The sequence below is a fragment of the Bombus pascuorum genome, chromosome 10 (genome assembly GCF_905332965.1).
Source record: "Bombus pascuorum chromosome 10, iyBomPasc1.1, whole genome shotgun sequence".
In the NCBI taxonomy this organism is placed as follows: Eukaryota; Metazoa; Arthropoda; class Insecta; order Hymenoptera; family Apidae; genus Bombus; species Bombus pascuorum.
In genome coordinates, this window is record NC_083497.1 from 9226282 (window position 1) to 9245142 (window position 18861).

The following is an 18861-nucleotide window of genomic DNA, read 5'->3' on the forward strand; positions in this document are numbered from 1 at the left end:
GTACGAGACAGTCTGACTGAAAGGGTTTTCACGTCTCTTTACCTCCTCTTCGGATTTGAATTAATCAGGCTAATTATGCCGGCCGCGAGTCACTTCGTGAAAGATCTCTCTTCAGATTTAAAGAACTGGTCGTTAATCTCCGCGCAAACGCTTTTGCATGTGTTTGAGTAGCAACAAAAATTGTATGTAATTTTAATCTTCAAATTAGAATAATTAAGCTGTGCAAAAGTTTTTAATTATCTACGTTATGCATCTTAAAATGAAAGCCGAATATATTTCTAGGAAATGTTTCTACGTACTATATTGCATGGAAATGAATCTTTAAATATTATCTTCGTTTATCCATCTTTTAACTCATAGGTGCTTTAAAAATATTACAGCGAATGTAACCCTGATCTGGATACGATAGGAGACGCGCGGAATTATGTAAAACAAGTTTTTGAAATATCGTGAACATAATAGAAAGTACGAACTAAATTTATTACAATACTATTTGATAATATACTTGAAAAATCTGTTCCCGTGAAGAGAACAATAGCAGCTTGCGCAAAATTATTTTTCGAAATGATCATTTACTTTCGTATTATATACCACTTACGAAATAAAGACAAGATTAAAATAACGTCGAACATTCTTCTACATTTATTCATTTCCATTTGAAAGATAGTTTAATATTTTAATACGCGAGAAACATTAATTAAAAATAGTATAGAATGAAACATGACTAACTCGTTTCTTTGTCAATTATCAGAGGATTACAATAATACCCAGTATATCCGTTCATAAAAACGAAACATTTTGGTCCGATAAGTAGCTTACTGAAACTCTTATCCAAGACTGTGTAAAAAACTGATAAAAAGACAAAGAAATAGCGCCATACTCGTTTTCTCTCTGAAATTATCGCTAAAATACGATCGGTTAAAAATAACGCCGACGGTTTACAATACGATACTTCCACGCTACAATTACGATACCGTTAAACCAACGAAAGGCATTTAGAAGCAAAACCATAAAAACGATCGTGGCGATATTCAAGCTGGCGTGCGTGAAAACGTGCCTTCAATCTCGCTCGTCTAAACGGAGCCAGGGGAATTCGTCGCGAAAACAGCTTGCAATAACCGGGTTAAACGGTGACTAGTTTTCTTTAAAGGAACAAAGAGAGGTGCGTGGCATGACGGCATTTGCTATCGGTGGCCGTTTGTTCCGAGTAATTCGATGTTTCCCTGTATCTCCGATATTCGGGAGTTTGCTCGCGTCTAACACGAGGCGCACGTTGTTAACAACTACGCTGGTCGAGGCAAATTAAACCAGACACAATTTCACGTTCGAGTGTGCTCGCGTTTCAATTTCGTTCGAATCCATTATTCCCGGTTATTTCTTACGTAATCGGCTGCACGCGAACGCGCCTCGCTTCTTGATACTTGGTAAAACCTGGCAATTCGTGTGAACGTTCCAAGGACGAAACTCTTTGTCCGCTTTCCTCGGTCGTTTTATCGGAAACTATCATCGCGACCGTGCCTCGAATCCTCACACACAATGTTTCCTAATGCTTTTTAAATTTCAGTTTATCGTCATTTTTAGATAATATTGCGAGGTTTCTCATGTATCTGCGACAACCACAGATCAACAATACGATAACTTATATTTGCTATCCTTTATAGAAGAACAATTTTAAAAACGAGTATATTATCGAGCAATACTATATCGAAATTATCCTTGCATTTAGGATTATCTATGTATTTCTATCGTCTCTTTGAACAATTAGACAATGTTAATAAGCTTGGTTATATACAGATTAATGTAAATCAAGGTACACTGACACAACGAATCAACCAATGTTATTCGTTTAATGTAGAACAAAGTAGATTTATCATCTACTTTTAAAAGGTGTTCGAAGTGTCCGTGTTAATAAAATTGATCTAGTAAAAGTTGTTTCTAAATATTGTGACACACGACTCACGGTGGATATTTCTTGTAGCTTTTTCATTTAATGCGCGATTTAAAAACTTGCGCATCGTCGAATTTGTTGCGAACGCTTCGTCACCCGCCATCTAATTATAACCTTCGATATAAGAACGTCTATGGTTCCAATAGAATCGTTGTATCTTAGTAAAGATACTTAGCGTCAACGAATAATAGAAGCGAAGACAAGAAGTTAGGTTCGAGCAGAAGAGAACGCAGCGAACGATTAAATTGCCGCACGAATACGCTACACGGTTATTACGAAGGGATTGCAGCTCATGTTTCGCACGCCACGTACCCCCGATTTCTCTAAACCGGGCCAATTAATATTCTAAACACGCGTTCGCCCTTCTGTAATCGTTCGAGTCGCGAAAATCCGGCAGCCGGCAAGTTGTGAGGCGCCGAACAGATTACAGTCGGTTAAGCTTCCTGGGGATATCGGAAGATCAGAGCACACGGCGAAATAACAAGGGACGAAGCTATAGACAGAGAGGGAGAAAGAGCAGGCGTATGTATGTGCACGAAGGGGGTGAAACTTTAATCCCATCGTGCGTCAGTCTGCGCCTTAATTACGTGACAAAATTTCAGCAGAGTGTGGAAGGATGAGCGAAACTTTGGTCTGGAACGCGGTAGAGCAACGATGATTATTAAAGCCTTTGCTGCAGACTCCGATAAACCTTCGATCGTGCAATGACGTTGGTCGGCCAGCAGCGATTTTAACCTGGCTGCTTTAACAACCACGGGGCCGTTTCACCCTCGTCTGTTCACCGGCCACACCGATTTAATGTTATCCCTTTGCCTGGTTTAACGTACGATCAAAACCGTCTATCGGTTAGGCAAACTATGCAAATGGCGTCAATGCACAACCTTCTCTCCTAGTCACAAAAGAACTATCGAACGAACTGTGTGTAATTTCGTCGTTAAATATCCGTCGGAGCGAATTTCTTGCTTGCACAAACTACATAGTTCCGTCTATCATTGGCACGTGTCGGTTTAGAAGTTCAGTTTGAACCGAGGTCAACCATTTCGAACGAACAGTTTCCCAATTACGTATGACGTCAAGTATCACTGCCGTTCCAGTTAACCTTGTACTTTGACTACGGTTTACTTGCGTAACAAATTGTACTCACAATTAGGATTACGAGATGGCTTCTTGAGTGACGAAAATTGAGGAAGAATATCAATCAATGACTTGGATACGATAGTAATTTATTGATTGTTAAAATTAGCGCACGAGAGTAGGATGTAAATCAACGTTTCAATAGCTAAATTTCAACGTTTAAAATTGTGCTCACAATTAGGATTACGAAATGGCTTCTTGAGTGACGAAAATTGAGGAAGAATATCAATCAATGGCTTGGATACGATAGTATTTTATTGATTGTACGTTGTGTACTTAATTCTTTTTCAAATTTTGAAAGCAATATAATAGCTTAATCTTAAGATTGCCATAATTACGTGTTTCTACATCAACTACCGGTGTCACACTGTCATATCTAGGTCATTGACTTGAACTGTGAATCAGAATTTTCACAGAAGCACGAAGATTAAGATTAAGATTAAAATTAGGATTAGCGCACGAAAGTAGAATGGAAATCAATGTTTCAACATCTAAATTTCAATAGAATAAATCTAAAGTTTCCCCTACACGGGAAGAACATGATAGGTGGTATTTTCCACTTTTTACAGGACAGCAGATTTTAAATTCAACGCGTTGTGCCGTTCTATATTAAAATATTCTCTTTCGGTTACAAAATGACATTGAAATAATAGAAGCAATAAAACTTATTGCACTTTTTCTGATCTTCAAGTGTAAACGAACGTGATACAGTCTCGTAAAATTATTCCAAGAGGAAGAGGGAGGGGATATTAAACCCAAGGTTTACTCATTCCTACACCTACTCATTCCTATGTTAATCAGTTATTTATAACTTCTATAAATGGTCCAAAGCAATTTTGAACGAGAAAATTCTGATTCACAGTTCAAGTCAAAAATGTAACACCGGTAATTGATGTAGAAACACGTAATTATGGCAATCTTAAGATTAAGCTATTATATTGCCTTCAAAATTTGAAAAAGAATTAAATACACAACGTACACGATCTGCATTAAACACCAACGTTTTATCAAACACAGAAGATATCACCTAACACCTTTAAACGAGAATGTCATTACATTAATAGTTAAACACTGGCCAGTAGCAAACAGTTATTCGCTGCAAAATCTAGTATTCTAAATCTAACGTTAAATACACTGGGTGCAAGAACGTGGTGTATTTATCTGTATATTGGCCAGTTAGATATTTATAACATCCAGTGGTCGAATGGAAACTGTATTGTCCCCGTTTCATTATTTGTCGCCAACATTGCAAGAGGCTTGGTCATACGGCGCATTGTTTCACATTGCTCGGATTAATCATAACTATGCCCGTAAGCCAGGCGCAAATTAATGTCCACGATCATTGGTACAAGGATGTCCGGGTTTTCCACGACAACGAAATCGATAACAAGGCGAAACGAAACCGGATACCAGCCCTCGGGCCGGGTATTAATCATAGATATCGTGGATAATCCCGCGAATTTCGGGGTTTGGGGTCCACGAAACGAGATGAAACCTGGGAGAAGAGGAGAATCGAGGATATTCCTGGGCGTCATCTTCAGCTCGACTTGGCCTGATTATATCCTATCGTAGTCGGTGAACCGTGAACTAATGCAGCGGCTGGGGATTTATGATATTCCCTGTTAACTGTGGACCAAATCTAACATTGCCCATAGGGCGAACCGGCAAATGGCAAAATCAAATCTAGCGTACCGTTTTTCAGTAGAATCCTCCTTGTACATGCTGAGTACGAGCTAAAACGATTAGCAGAAGAAATTCACGAATCAAGTGAATTATGAGAAACGTTGACCTGTAGATGAGTTTGTAACGTGAACAAGATCATTTCGTTGTGTTGAAGTAATTACTTCAAGAAAAACTCTACATCTTTACTTTTGTATATCCGTGACCTGTTCCGAAGAGAATAGAATTTAGTGAAAAAAGATTCAAAATAAGAAGAGGTCCATATTATTGTGCCCTTGAATGTAAATTTTGTATTGAGTTACCAAGTCGAGAAACAAAAGAGCTATAAGTAGATTTCCATTGCTGTTTCTTTTAGCCTTCAGCTAGAGCTACAAGGTTAACTTTTTGGTAATGTCCTTTGCTATAAATGTATGAACGTGCTCCTTATCCTCCTTTCTATTGTCTTGTAACACTGTAAAGGTGAGGATCTGGATCAGTATACACTATACCTATACTTATTTCAATATATTTTTTCTATTACAAATTCATCCACTCGTTCCTCTATCAGTCAACCTCAACAACTTGCAAGTGGTCCATAGTTCACAATCTTATTAATTATCAGAAAGGTCCTTCATAACAAAACATAATTTTGACTCTATTCGAAGTACTATAATTTCCATGTAACTATTAATATCAATGACAAGAACATGATCACTTCCTGTAAATTCCTAACAGCCTCAACAGTCAATAATATAACCTTGACAATGCAGTACATAATTTCCAATTGATTGGAATACCTAATGACACGATTTTGATCATTCTTTGTGATTTTCAAGTGACTTAGATTGTTAGTAACACGAACTTGATGATTCTCCACGATCCACGAATGATTCAGACACTCAGTGACACGATCTCGTTGATCTCTCGCGGTCTTTGAATGATTTTGACCTTCAATGGTAAGACCACGCTGGCTTTTTATGGCCACCAAACGATCTTCAAAGACATTCCAATGAACTCGTCTTATAGGTCACATCTTTGGTGTTATCACATTGATAAAAAGTATATATAAGGTCAAAGGTACTTGTCTCGAATTATGCCTTCTGTTGTTAACGCGCGATAACAAAGAATTTCTTAGTAAATGTATAAATTAAATAAACTGAAACTAGTAAGATAATCTAATGGAATGGAAAACACGGAAAGTCTATGATAATTGTGCTTTACATAAGTATACTAAGCACATCGAGTGTCATTACGATCTAGCCGTGAACGTCATGATAAAACAGAATTGCCTGATGTGGTTTACATTGAACAGTCGCCCGGACGATTATTACGTTCGTCATTAATTTCATTGTCCATCTATCACGTTCAATATGCAATATGTAGAATATATCGTTTAACAATAGCCGTGTAACATCGATGATTTCAACGGGAATGTTTTAATCGTACGAAACACTTGCGAAAATTTATGCGATGTAACATTTCGGACGATGATGTAAGCCATGACATTGGTTCCCACACAAAATCGAATAACGCGTAATATCGATTAAAATTGTATTACGTAATTTTACGATTTTGAAAATTATCCGGCGAATGATTGCGTAAGCGACAGTAACACACGAACACCTACTTTTCTTCGCATAGAACCAACATTTCCGGTAACAAAGACTCAAGGACGGTTAAGTTTTTTTGCGCGCATTGCGAATACATTTATTTTTCTTCGCGAAACGTGTCAGTTTTTCGCACGACCAACTTTTCCATCAGACGAACGCTTGGAACGCAATCCATTCTCCAACGTCTTCGCTTAAAACGCTCGTCATATTTTATCTTCCCCTCTATCCTACTTTCATTCAGAATACTTTCCTTGCAACTCACGCATACGATGCCATTTTAATTGTTTGATTCGTGTATTTATTATTTGGGCGATTTCGTACAATAATTTGTTAGTTATTTAAGTAATCCATGCGGTCAGGATAAATAGCGGCAATAGCTATCAATGAAGTTTCGTTAAATACGAACTGTTTACGTAAAAACGTAACAATTTCAATTATTTACCAAATGATCTACGTACCGTAGATGTATTTAATAAGTGTAATCGATGTGTATAAAATTGTGTAATACTAGTTCGATTAATCTTTATTCGTACGTACTTCTTAGTTTGGTTTTTTGAATGTTAAAAGTGGAGATACAGGAATTTGGTTTGAGTTAGATAATAAACAACGTTAAAAAATAAGGAGATAAAACGATGAATGAAACGAAGATAAAATTAGAAACAATGTTTCAAGATAAAATTTTATCCTTCAACTTAGAGATATTTTCATTAGAATGATATTGGACCCATGCTTATCTGTCTTTCTGTAATTGTTATGGCTTTTAAATTAAATAGACGTCTTGCTCGAGATTGGAAACTTCAGACAGTAGTCGCTATTATCCTGCACCTGTTGTAAGAATCGAGAAGACAGTGGCCGATATACAAAGCAGAAGGGTCCCCGATTCGAGATCGAAGCCCATTCAGGGACAAAGCCATTTCCGGGATCTGAAATTGAGATTTCAGGGTTGTTCGGGGCGTGATTCGACTTCCCAACTTGATAGCGATCGGCCGTTTATTTTGGTTTCCCCTAATAAATTTGATCATGTACAAAGTGATCCCATGAATCTATAACACGAGCGTCTTACATTTGTTCTTATGGAAACCATTCAAAAAGCTGTGTATCCATGATGCGAATTAAATAAAATTTTGTTAATTAAATCCTCGAGACTAATCAATGAACCACTGATTTTTATGCAAATTCATATTTTTATCACAGAGAAAAAACTGAGATCTAAGAAAATGCTTTGTTTCATACTCGAGATTACATTTTATTAATAATATTTGTCTAAGTATTTTATTTTGCATACTTTTACACATTATGCATATTCTGCACAGTATTGAATATTAAAATTTCCAATAAATGCATAAATATCCGCAGCTTCATATATATTCCACTTTGGTGAACAGCAATTTTTCCATCCAGTCTTGTAATTATGAACGATAACTTGTACACAATATTAGCTATCGTAATTTACAGTAGTTCATTAGTGACAATAATTGCTGTCGATTATATAACAACGATGATAAACGATGTTCTCACGTAACCACGCGATCGAATAGTGTCGTAGTACGAAAAAAGTAAACGTAACACGGATACGTTAAAGCGTAAAGTGAGCGAGAAAAGAGGGAAAAAGAAAACGGCTGTACAAATGCGTCCGGGTCATGAATGAGCAATTAACCGTGAAAATCCCATAATGGGCCGTTCGTTTTATAACTCCGTCCATTATCGACAGGAAATTAATGTCACGAAGGAACGCGGCTCGTATTTCACGGATTTTGTCCGATAAGAAGCGGTTTTCGTACTTTCGTAATCGTCTAGAAACATAATTTACGAAAGTAGCAATGAACAGAAATTCAACCTTAAACTGCGACATCTAAATTCGACTGCGACGATACGTTATCATTATCGTCGACTGTATCACTGATACTTTAAAATTAACTTTTTGTGTTTATGAGTTCTTTAATTGCCTGAAGTGGAACGTCGATCGAACGTTCGATCGCGTATAAATGTATACAAGTACTTTGTGCTGAGTAAATAAAATATCTTATCAACCGGTCAAATTATCCACCCGTGGTAGGCAGGACAGAATACAATTTTTTCTCAGAAAAAGAGCAAACAAACAAAGAAGTAAATACCGAACAATATATAGTATGCTTGCTTTATGAATAGTCATAAATTATGAAGCGATATGATAAGGATTAAATATGGTTAAATTTGTGTAGAAGTTTGAAAACAGTCGATTTAATCAGCAGTGGCAGATTTAGCGTTAAGATATCTCGATCTCTAATCTTTTATGGTCAATGTTCATCGATGATAATTGAACGAGCACTGTTACCATATTGCATTCCAATAATAATCGAATCAGCAATACCAATCTAAAGCTACTTCACTCGTCGAGGAGTCATTGCAAACGCCATTTCACCAACTTCTTAGCAGACTCGAGGGCTCGCCGAGCCAACGACACTTTACCGATCAGAATCTCGATGCTTCCGATACCTCGATGCCCGTAGAAATTTCTTCAGTATGAAATCAGGCCAAACAATCATCTAACGTAGCCTTCGGTCCTTCCTCTATTGCATTGTATGTAGATACTGTACGGACACGTTTGCCTCCGGTACTTCGTCGACTTGGACGCGAACGTTGTGTATTGATATAACTATGAATATCAGTATATAGTAATAATAGTAACAAGTCAGTCGTGTTTTAATGAAAACTAGACGTGTAGCCGAATACAGTCCAATGTACGTAATTCGTTGTTTGTACGATGATGTCTGTGCTGATCGACCGATGTTAAAAGAAATATACTGAATGAATATTAGAGTATGTCTCAATTCATGGCAGATGCGTTCTACTGGAAAGTTAAAATGTGTATCATATACTGGTTGAATGCTACAGTGTCTGTCCTCCTAGGTTTTTTTTTTCTGGTTATTTTACAATTTGTCCTTATGGACATTTGGTAAAGTGTTATATCTTGTTGGTGAAGAAAAAAAAATAAAAATAAAAAATAAATATAGCATGAGGTCTATTGGGTGTTTCCTTTTTAGTCTGTCCTCCTAGGTGACTGGAATTTGTGTCAATGGAAGGTTAGAAAGTGTCTATCCCGCTCGAACTATCCGAGATTTCAAGGTTATTCGGGACACATGCTGATTGGTTTTCGTCAAAAATTTGTTTTCCAATCGACGTCCCAAATATTACGACCACCCTTCTTTTCGGCTTCTCTTGGTAAGGGTCGGGAGATACCCGAATGCATGTAAAGTGTTCGGTTTTCTTGAAAGGTTTTCTTGCTACTCCGCCAGATCAGATAAGCTCGACAACTTGTACCGTCACAATATGGTTTCAAAGAACCCTTCGGAAATACAGAGGTTACAGCATGTGCCTGTCTATCAAGTGCGAAGTAAACTAAAAATCCTAAATGCAATTGCTCGTGCCCCTTAAGGTTCCGACTGAAAACTAGCTTTACGATCCTGCTATAAACTTTACCAAGAAACACTTCCTCGTGTGCTCCAGATGGAGCAGATACGGAGATATAGATGAAAACTCTTTCAAGAGAAAATGATTAATTCATAATTTTTGACAGACTTTCTGCAATTTTTTTTTTTAAGTACATGGATGAGATTTTTCTTATATCGTTTATCCTTTCGTTTTGATCTTATCAATGGAATGTATAAATTTAATAGAAAAAAATAACTTAGGAAATCAACACTTTAAATTATCACTGTAAGTGATTAATAGATTCAGTTGAAAACAAATTTCAATTATACTGCGATGTTATATAACACGCGAGGCACGATAAACGCGGCTTGGTAGGCAATCAATGAAATAACAGGGAAATCATCTCTATCGCGGTAACTAATAATAATTAAACAATCGTGAAGTACATACGTGTCATTTTTCTTCCATCTTGATACGTCATAGCAGTGTTATCTAATCGAGTTTGCAACACTCTGCTAACAAACACGTTACGGTTTATCATTATTTAAAGAAGATACACGCTGCAATAGAGAAGATAAAGAAAATTGCGAGCCTCGACGTGAAATTGAGTGGCTCCAAAAACGAGCCAGCCCTTCTTCCGGGGGCTTCTGTTCTTTTACCGACATCGACTGGAAATTTTGCAGACCCGGCAGGGGGTGATTGGATTAACTTCACGAAGAAGGGCGCAGCAACGATAACGACACAAAGCGAATTCTTTGAATAAAGTATTCTGGCAAGGGGCGAATATCGTAGCAGGCGATCACTTGGAAAATTTTCAAGGCATCGCTGTGCGCGTTACATCGAATATACAGTAATGTAGAAAATTTCCACGTTAATAAATAAAAACCTACAAATCGTATCGACAATCTCTTCAAGTATATTTTATTGTAACGAAGACCCTAATTATTTCGTTTTGTTATTACCAAATATTATCCCTCTCTATCAGTCAATATGTTCATCAACTTATCGATCCTTGTACGAACGTCAAATAATTTGAATTGTAAATCCTTACGTCACTTTCTAAACAGTACGAGAGAAGGTGAAATTTCGAAAGTTTGAAGCGGTCGTTTGATTTGTACGGCCATGAACTGTGGAAAGAGAAGCGCAAAATATTCAAGGATGCCATAAATCATGTACTTGGTGGCGCGTAAGAACAATTCAAAATAACAGCATTTGAATTTGATATTTAGGAGCGGTGCTTGTCTATTTACCGTATTTTCATGGAATCGGCAGAGTGTACATTTTGATGACACGACACAAATTTCTTCAACCTCCCTATAATATGCAAAATATTGCTGCTTATAATATTAAAATATTGAAAATATTGAAATATTGTTCGTTTTAACAATTACACCTTTGACTACACCCAGTAGAACCTCCCCTATTTTATCTATATTACATTAAAATACTTCTTTTCAGTCGCAAAGTGTGTCACAATGTCCATCATAAAGTCTTTTTTCCTGTAGTACTCGATTAGACTACATCTTGTTAAAACCAAGCAAGTGAAACTTTTAAACGATACTGTACATATACAAACGCTATCGATATCGTATTTCAAAAACGAAATCCTTATTACCTTTTTATCCCACGTTTGTCTTTATTTAATACCGAGCAAGAACATCGAAAAGAATGTAAGTCCCTTTTCCCTATTCTACCTGGCACGTTCGCAGCATCGATCGACCCTCTGTTTCTCTTGCAAATCCGCTCTCTTTCTCTCTCTAGCCATAAAAGCGATAAAAGCGTCTCTTTTCTACGAAGTTCGAACTACAATTGGTAAAAGTCGGCCTGGCTGGGGGTAACCTTTCTCGTCTCGTCGTACAATTGTCTCGAACGGGAAGCAAACGGAGTACGGTTTCGAAGGAGCAGAGGATCGGCCAGGGAATAAACGAAGAAGACTCGAAAGGGATGTCTGCGCGAACGGGATGAACACCTAGGACCTCGGGTGGTAGAAAATGTAACGACTGTATTCAAGCCAAGTGCTTGCAATCGCGTCGCGCGTTTCGCGACGACTTAGCGGCAGCTTTTATTGATATTCGAACTCGATATTCGAACATACCGGGCGATTACGAGCCTTCCAGCAGCGTCTCAGGATCACGTTCGATGACCGCGATAACACTAAACGTTTATTCTTACGCAGTTACCAAGCGCGTGCTGGTAAAGAAAGAGTTACAAAATACTCTTCCAAGCGCGGCGCATGCCGGTATTACGCCTGCATCCAACAAGAATTGATGCTCCTTTCACTGGTTCCTGGTAATATCGTAGCTCGATGTTCCTGGAAAACGATCCTTCTGGGTACGGTTTCTTTTTATGCTCGCTAATGAATTCCTCGTTACTTCGTGGAAAGACAAGCGATAGTTATACAACTGGGACCGGTATATTTGTGGCACGATGCTCTTTGTTGAATTTTTTTTAATAATGTGTGGGTAATGTATAGTTTGAAATATGGCATGATCGCATGTAATTTTGTAATTTAGCCTCTTTCGTAGCACTATATGCAAAAGTAATTAGTCAGAGTCTTTTTATATTAACACATCGATATAATTATTAATAATATTTATCCATAGTATTAATATTTGTTCTATCTTTCTGCGTTATTTGCTGGGCCTTCTTGATAATTCGTTGATTCTTATTCGTGTCTATCCTCGTCCTTTTCCTCACTTCTTGTATATCATACGCATATGCATTTGCTGCTCCTTTTTATTTCCTTTCTTTCTTTTGCCATTTTGTTCTTCCGTCAGGTATGTTAATCTGTTATATCAAAGTATAAATAATAAATAAATGAATGAATGAATGAATAAAGAAGCAGAAAAGTAAACGAGTAATTCAGTGACGAGTGCACAACACACTCACAAGCCTATTTTAGATAAAAGTATATGTACAGCGAAAAATAAAAAATTCTAGTAAAAGCAAAAAATCCAGATAATAGTGTCTAAATAATGCGTATTTTAATAGTCGCATTATCATTGTGTTTTAATGACTCGTCATGCTTCTTGAAATATTTTTAAGTCATCTCGAGTGATCAAACGTTTAATTTTAAAATTTTGTCTGCTTTATGATGATACTGTATCAACGAAATTATGGCTTCATCTGACTTGATGACAATTATACAAGCTAAGAGGTTTATATGATTAAAAAATTTACATGCTACAATGACTTTTCTGTTTTACTTTCATGTCATGTTGAATCATCAAATATTAAATGTCTAAGTGTTGGAGATGTTTACGTGTGTATCTTTTGATTCAATTGGAAGTTCCTGATAACGTATGTACTCTGAAATTGACAATATTAAGATAAGATGTGTCGGCTATCCTTTTTTACACAGTAGCATCCTCAACTTATCTCGAATAATCAGATATCAAACGATATCGTTAAAGTTAAAGATACCATAAAATATTATTTTTTCTCTATAACAACACCAAGCCGTTCGCATTAATCTCTCGATTTCACGATATTCTAAGAATAAAATTCCACTTATCAAAGCTTCAGGGCGTTATAGAAATTGCATCGTATATTCCGCGCCGGTTTAAAGCATCATTCGGTGGCCATACGGCGATATCGATAAAACGGAGCGATTGTAAATTCACTTCGTATATAGCGATATAATTTTTCATTGCGCAACGGTCCGATAATTCAGCGCGGCGTTCGTATCAAACCGTGACCAATGTTGTGATGTTTTTTCTCATTGCTTGGTTAATATAGCAACTTGGATCGACGCCACGTAGCACGCTACGCTGAATCATTCATCAAAATCGATGAAATTAAAGATACTGAGGTCGATTAATAACGTTAAACGTATCGATGTCTGGTAAATTTTGAAATCATATTTTTTTTTTTCAGAATCAGAGTTATTCAGTGGTTCGTAAAAGTATTTCAATTTGTAAAATACTAATGAAATTTCAAAATATTTTATATCGCTACGTACATGTTCATAACAATTTGTTATAAATGATCGAACACTCTTATGAACTCCAATATATTGCGAAAGAACGTTTTGATTTTGATAAAAAAAAAAAAGAAACAAAAACTGCTTAACGAGCTGATGTGAGTTTCTTCTTAAATAATGATAGTAATATCAACTTTTTCTTCATTATCTATAATGAATGGATTAGTTAAACGCCATACATCAAACGCGGCTGTAATCATCACTCTAAAGATTTCGATTATGATCACCGCAAATATTCATTCGATTGCAGTTTCCTGTTTTAGTAAACCCCCTCTCAAGGTTAAACAGAAGAGACTTGTAATGTATGTAGATTACCATGTATGTCTATCAATATAGCGCAAGCTCAAGGCCGATTCGACGCAAGTAACGTAACGCCTTCTCACGATGTACGTTTATAGTATATTACATAATGAGGATAAGAGATGTTTCATGTTTATTCCTTTACACGAACCGAAGGCAACATAAAGCCTAATTATATACTCGCATCTAGGAATATTCCTACGAATTTGTGTTTAAGCACAAATATTGAATTTTCAAGATGTTCATATCATGTGACTACAATCTAACTCTCGATAAGGTCTAAAGTCAACATTTTGTTTGAACCGTCGTCACATTCTGTTGTTAAAGTTGTCACGATTAATATGTGCATCGAGGAAAAAATTGATGATAAGATAGAATGTGTCGTGGAATGAAATATGCAGTGTACTTTTAGATTTTAAATTATGAAAATAAGGGTAATCTTCTTAAATACGAATCTTCACTCAACGATGTATTGATCATTTCATTTGATTTCATTTTAATAATATTTAAGAGTGCATTCTCTTGTAAATGTTGCAAAATTTAAGACAGCTTTAATTAATTGTCCCTTGCTTTTATCTCGCCCGCAATAAACACATGTTTAGAACTCGTGCTTCGCTGACGTAGGTAATCAAGGCTATCGAGTAGACTGTAATAGAAAAATCAAGAAGATTCTTAATTAGTATGTTTATCGTTGTCATCTACATCAAACTGAACAATTTATTTTGTTTTTATGACGAGTTTCTCGTACTTATCGAATTAATTACCGAAAAAGGAATGAAATTGGAACAAGTTTGCAATTGGAACATTCGCCGTTTTGCCAATATTCAACATAAATCATTTATTTTACTTCAGACAATAACGACAAGCATACTGACTAGGAACCTTTTTGATCTTCTTGTTTCAGTCCACCCTGAAAATTCATTGAAATCAAAAGATTTCACGAAAATTGTTAAATTATGTAACGCCCATAGAAGAATTCTGCCGTAACATTCTTTTCTGCAGAAGACCTGGTTACGTGTACATTATTGAAACATGTACGAAGATCGTCATCATGAAAGCTTCCGAATTACTTTTTCGTGGATTTAAAAACTTTTTTTCGAATCTGAACCATTGTGCTGTTCCCATACGAAAAACCACAGTCACGCAAAATAAAATTTCTCACTCGATTTAAGGAGAAAGATAAAACCAACTATAACGACCAATTTTTTAAACTATACACCTGTTGAAGTGTCTACGATAAGAATAACATACTGTATTATTGAGAAACAAAAAAACAATGTTCCACGTGGCATATGATCCAATATTTCGTCGGTTATCGTCGATAGTAATTGGAATTTTCGACGACCACGTCAGGATCGACACGATTCGCGGCAAGCTATCGTTGAATAATGTAATTGAAAACTAGTGGATGGCTCTATTTAATCGGCTCATGTAAATAAATCGGCCGGATTGTGACTGGTACGTGCTAGAATTCTAGAATTACGCGCAGCTGTATAATTTTGGTCACGCGCCTGTTTCGCGATTCAGGCCAATCGAATGCATTTGGTATTGCCCTTATCGGCGTTTCCTTCGGAACGATTAAAATGGACAAGGATGAAGAACAGTATGCGAGATCGTATACTCCGCTCGGAGACGCGTATTGAGCCATGTGCCGTGAATGCAATCGCTTCCTATCCCAAGATTATGCATAAAAGTGGCTATAAAATTCCATTGCATACATTTCTTTATCGCGCCGTTTCACTCTGTTTCACCAATAATAATTGAATGATCGTAGTTCTCCGATTTGTCGTCACGTGTTAACAAATTGAGTCTGATAGTGGTCACAGGCTGCACTTATAACAGAACCAGTCTCGTCCCGCCTCTCACAGCCTCAAGATTCTCTTTTAGACTGTTAACCAGGAAAGACGAATTAATTCATCATTTGACTATCTATTTCTTCGCGCGAAGGTCTCTTATCCTTTTATGTATAGCTTCATTTCTATTTCCAAAGGAGATCATGACAAGGAGGACCAGGGAATTTATTGAATTAAAAGAATTACCTATAAAGCCTTCTTTGCCTGTGATGTTCGTTTGCGCGCGTTAAGACTGATTTGACTAAATTTGATTTACTTTTGCTATTATAACTTTCGTTACTAATTATAAAAATTTAATTTTACATGTTGTTTTTACGTTACTTTTATTATCAACCTTATGTAATTGCTTTATCAATAGGAGCGTCCCTCTTGTCAAATTACACTTTCAGAGATAAAAAAAAAAAAAAGTAATCAAGAGGTTACGCAGAAATCCAAACATGGAATTTGTGAGCGATTGCAGGAAATATGTGAAGCTTCCTTCACATATAAAAACATCACCGATCACGCGATAAAAATTAAATAGTTTTATATGATCATTCGCTATTACGAAACCGTACAATACTGCCCATGACGATGATAATGAAGGCAGCGACTTGTACAATCGCCGCGATCCCTACGGTCAGATGAGGGGGATTTCATAACAGCGCCAATTGACTTCCTTCAACCTCAACACAATAAACGTGTTTGTCGGTTACGTAAACGCTTCAAGTTCGCGTGGGAGTGTCGCTTCGGTAACACTGACACTGTCTCCAATGGGGACCAGACAACCAATGTTCATCAACGTCGTCTCTATGACCAACAATTCTGCAAGTTGAATTTTATTCTTCGTTATGTAAATTCTTTTATGTATAAGTCGCTCAGAAGCCACGTCGATTAACTCCATAAATTAGAACAGTAAAGAATTTATCGTTTTACGAATATAGTTCGTTGAAAAGCTTGAGATTTAGGATTATCTATGCTACCGTTTTGCTAAGCGTTTTTTAGCAAGTAGACTGAGTACTTTTTATGCATTTGCGGAGATATATTAATAGCACAGAAATTTAGATACAGAATTAGGTACAAGATATGAGAGGATATGTCAAATATCCAAAGGGTAAAATAAGTTTTTATTTGGAATTCATTTCTTTGTGTTTGCACGATAAAGAGATAAATTCGAGTAAAACTTCGCAGTCTAACAATAAATAATCATCTGGATGTGTTACGGATTATAGATAGCTTTTGTGACTATACATATCGTAGCATAGCTTAAGATGCGTGTTACAAGAAACATTTTGAAATTTTATTAGCATGCAACGAACAGTTTCATTAGCATTACGATTATCGTGATTGCGTGAGTAAAATTTGAAACGAATATGAAAATGTCCATGAAAAATTAGCAAAATACTATTAAAATAAAATAGAATATTTCAACAGTCAATTATTCATCGTATCATTAAACCGGAATATTCAATAAGACAATGTTTAATGACACTATTTACATACAGGTTTAGAGTATCAGCTGATAATTTTATGCGTAAGATGCGTGAATTGTATGTTTTATTCATGCTAGTTTTCTTACCTAGTGCATCCATAATATTGGCAATAAATTTCTTGTACATACACATTTGCAAATTTTTACAACGAAATTACGATTAAGGAATTATAATTAAGGAAATACTCGAACATTCCCGTGAGATCGTGTAAACAATTTATTTCCTAACAAATGAATCATATAACATACACGATAATTTTAATCGATAATTTTAATTAAAATTGATCAATAATATCAGTAAATTGACAAGTTACAAGTTGTAGATCAGAGGTCAGTTTTTTTACAATTTTATGATTCTTTGTGGAAGAAGGTAATCATGTAATTTATAAATTATAAAAATTGACTTGTAAAATTTCATTTTTTCTATTACAATACTTGTTAACTATACACAAGGATACTTCTTAATCCTTGTAACTTGTAATCTGTAAGTAATAAAATTTCATTAATAATATTAATCTCGTTATGCGCGACAAGGCTCAGGAAATGCAATTTGCAATTTATAAAAAATGCTACCTGATAAATTTAACGTAAGAAGTCGACTGAATAATTAGCTGCGTGATGGTTTAAATTAATAGCCATGGGTGCAGCGGCTACGTGACGAGCTGTATCAATCTCCAGTTTAATTTCTTCGCAGTGGATGGATAATCGCGCACTGAATGAACACTATGAATGAGATGTTTCCACACGTTGAAAACAACGCTTATTTTATCGTTTGCTCCAATCGATCTCTCCCATCAAAATTGAGGAAACAATACGTCACGATAGAGGCATCCCTATAAGGATGACATCTGCATAATCATGACGTGTGCCATCGCGAATCTTCCCATCGATGCATTCAAACTCAGTACACTGAATTCCACTGTTATTTCGCAACTCTTATCGCAATGAGCCACGATGCACATCGTGAACAAACTATCAAGGAGTCGCTAATGCGATGTACCACACCAGCGTAAATTACGGAAATAAAGAAATCTCTTGTCAGCTGATATAAATGGATCCCGATCCACGTTTAGACTTATTTTTTAATGGAAAATACAAAAATATATAAAATGCACATAACGTAGGAAGATATGCGAAACATCTAAAATAGAATACTAAAAAGACTTTTTTTTCTATTTCTTCTTCGTCTATCGAATTACGATCGATCCGCTCATCAATATTTGTTACATCTAGCAGGTAGTATTTCCGTCTAAATTCTACATTTTTAATTATACGAGTAAAAATATGAATTTACATAAATTTCCGCGGTCCATTCATTATTCTCGTTATCAGTCACCTACACTGATTCGCGAAAATATTCGAATATTTATCACAGAAATGTTCTATATATATATATATTTTAACATGTAATTAATATTAATAATTCTGTTAGTAAAATGTGAAACCAATTTGAAAATGTATACAGAAGTTATCAGACGTTCATTGTAAAAGTA

The 18861-nt window shown here is 36.1% G+C and overlaps 1 protein-coding gene and 1 long non-coding RNA gene across 5 annotated transcripts in view; one reads left to right on the top strand and one right to left on the bottom strand.

Annotated features, from left to right (window-relative positions):
* LOC132911290 (uncharacterized) overlaps window positions 1-10809 on the top strand; it is a 31604-nt gene extending 20795 nt beyond the window's left edge. Inside the window, exon 2 of the long non-coding RNA XR_009658952.1 lies at window positions 10446-10809. This is a non-coding gene — a long non-coding RNA (uncharacterized LOC132911290). The remainder of the gene's footprint in view (window positions 1-10445) is intronic.
* Window positions 1-18861, bottom strand: part of LOC132911272 (basement membrane-specific heparan sulfate proteoglycan core protein-like) — a 175786-nt gene that overhangs the window by 116081 nt on the left and 40844 nt on the right. The window lies entirely within an intron of this gene.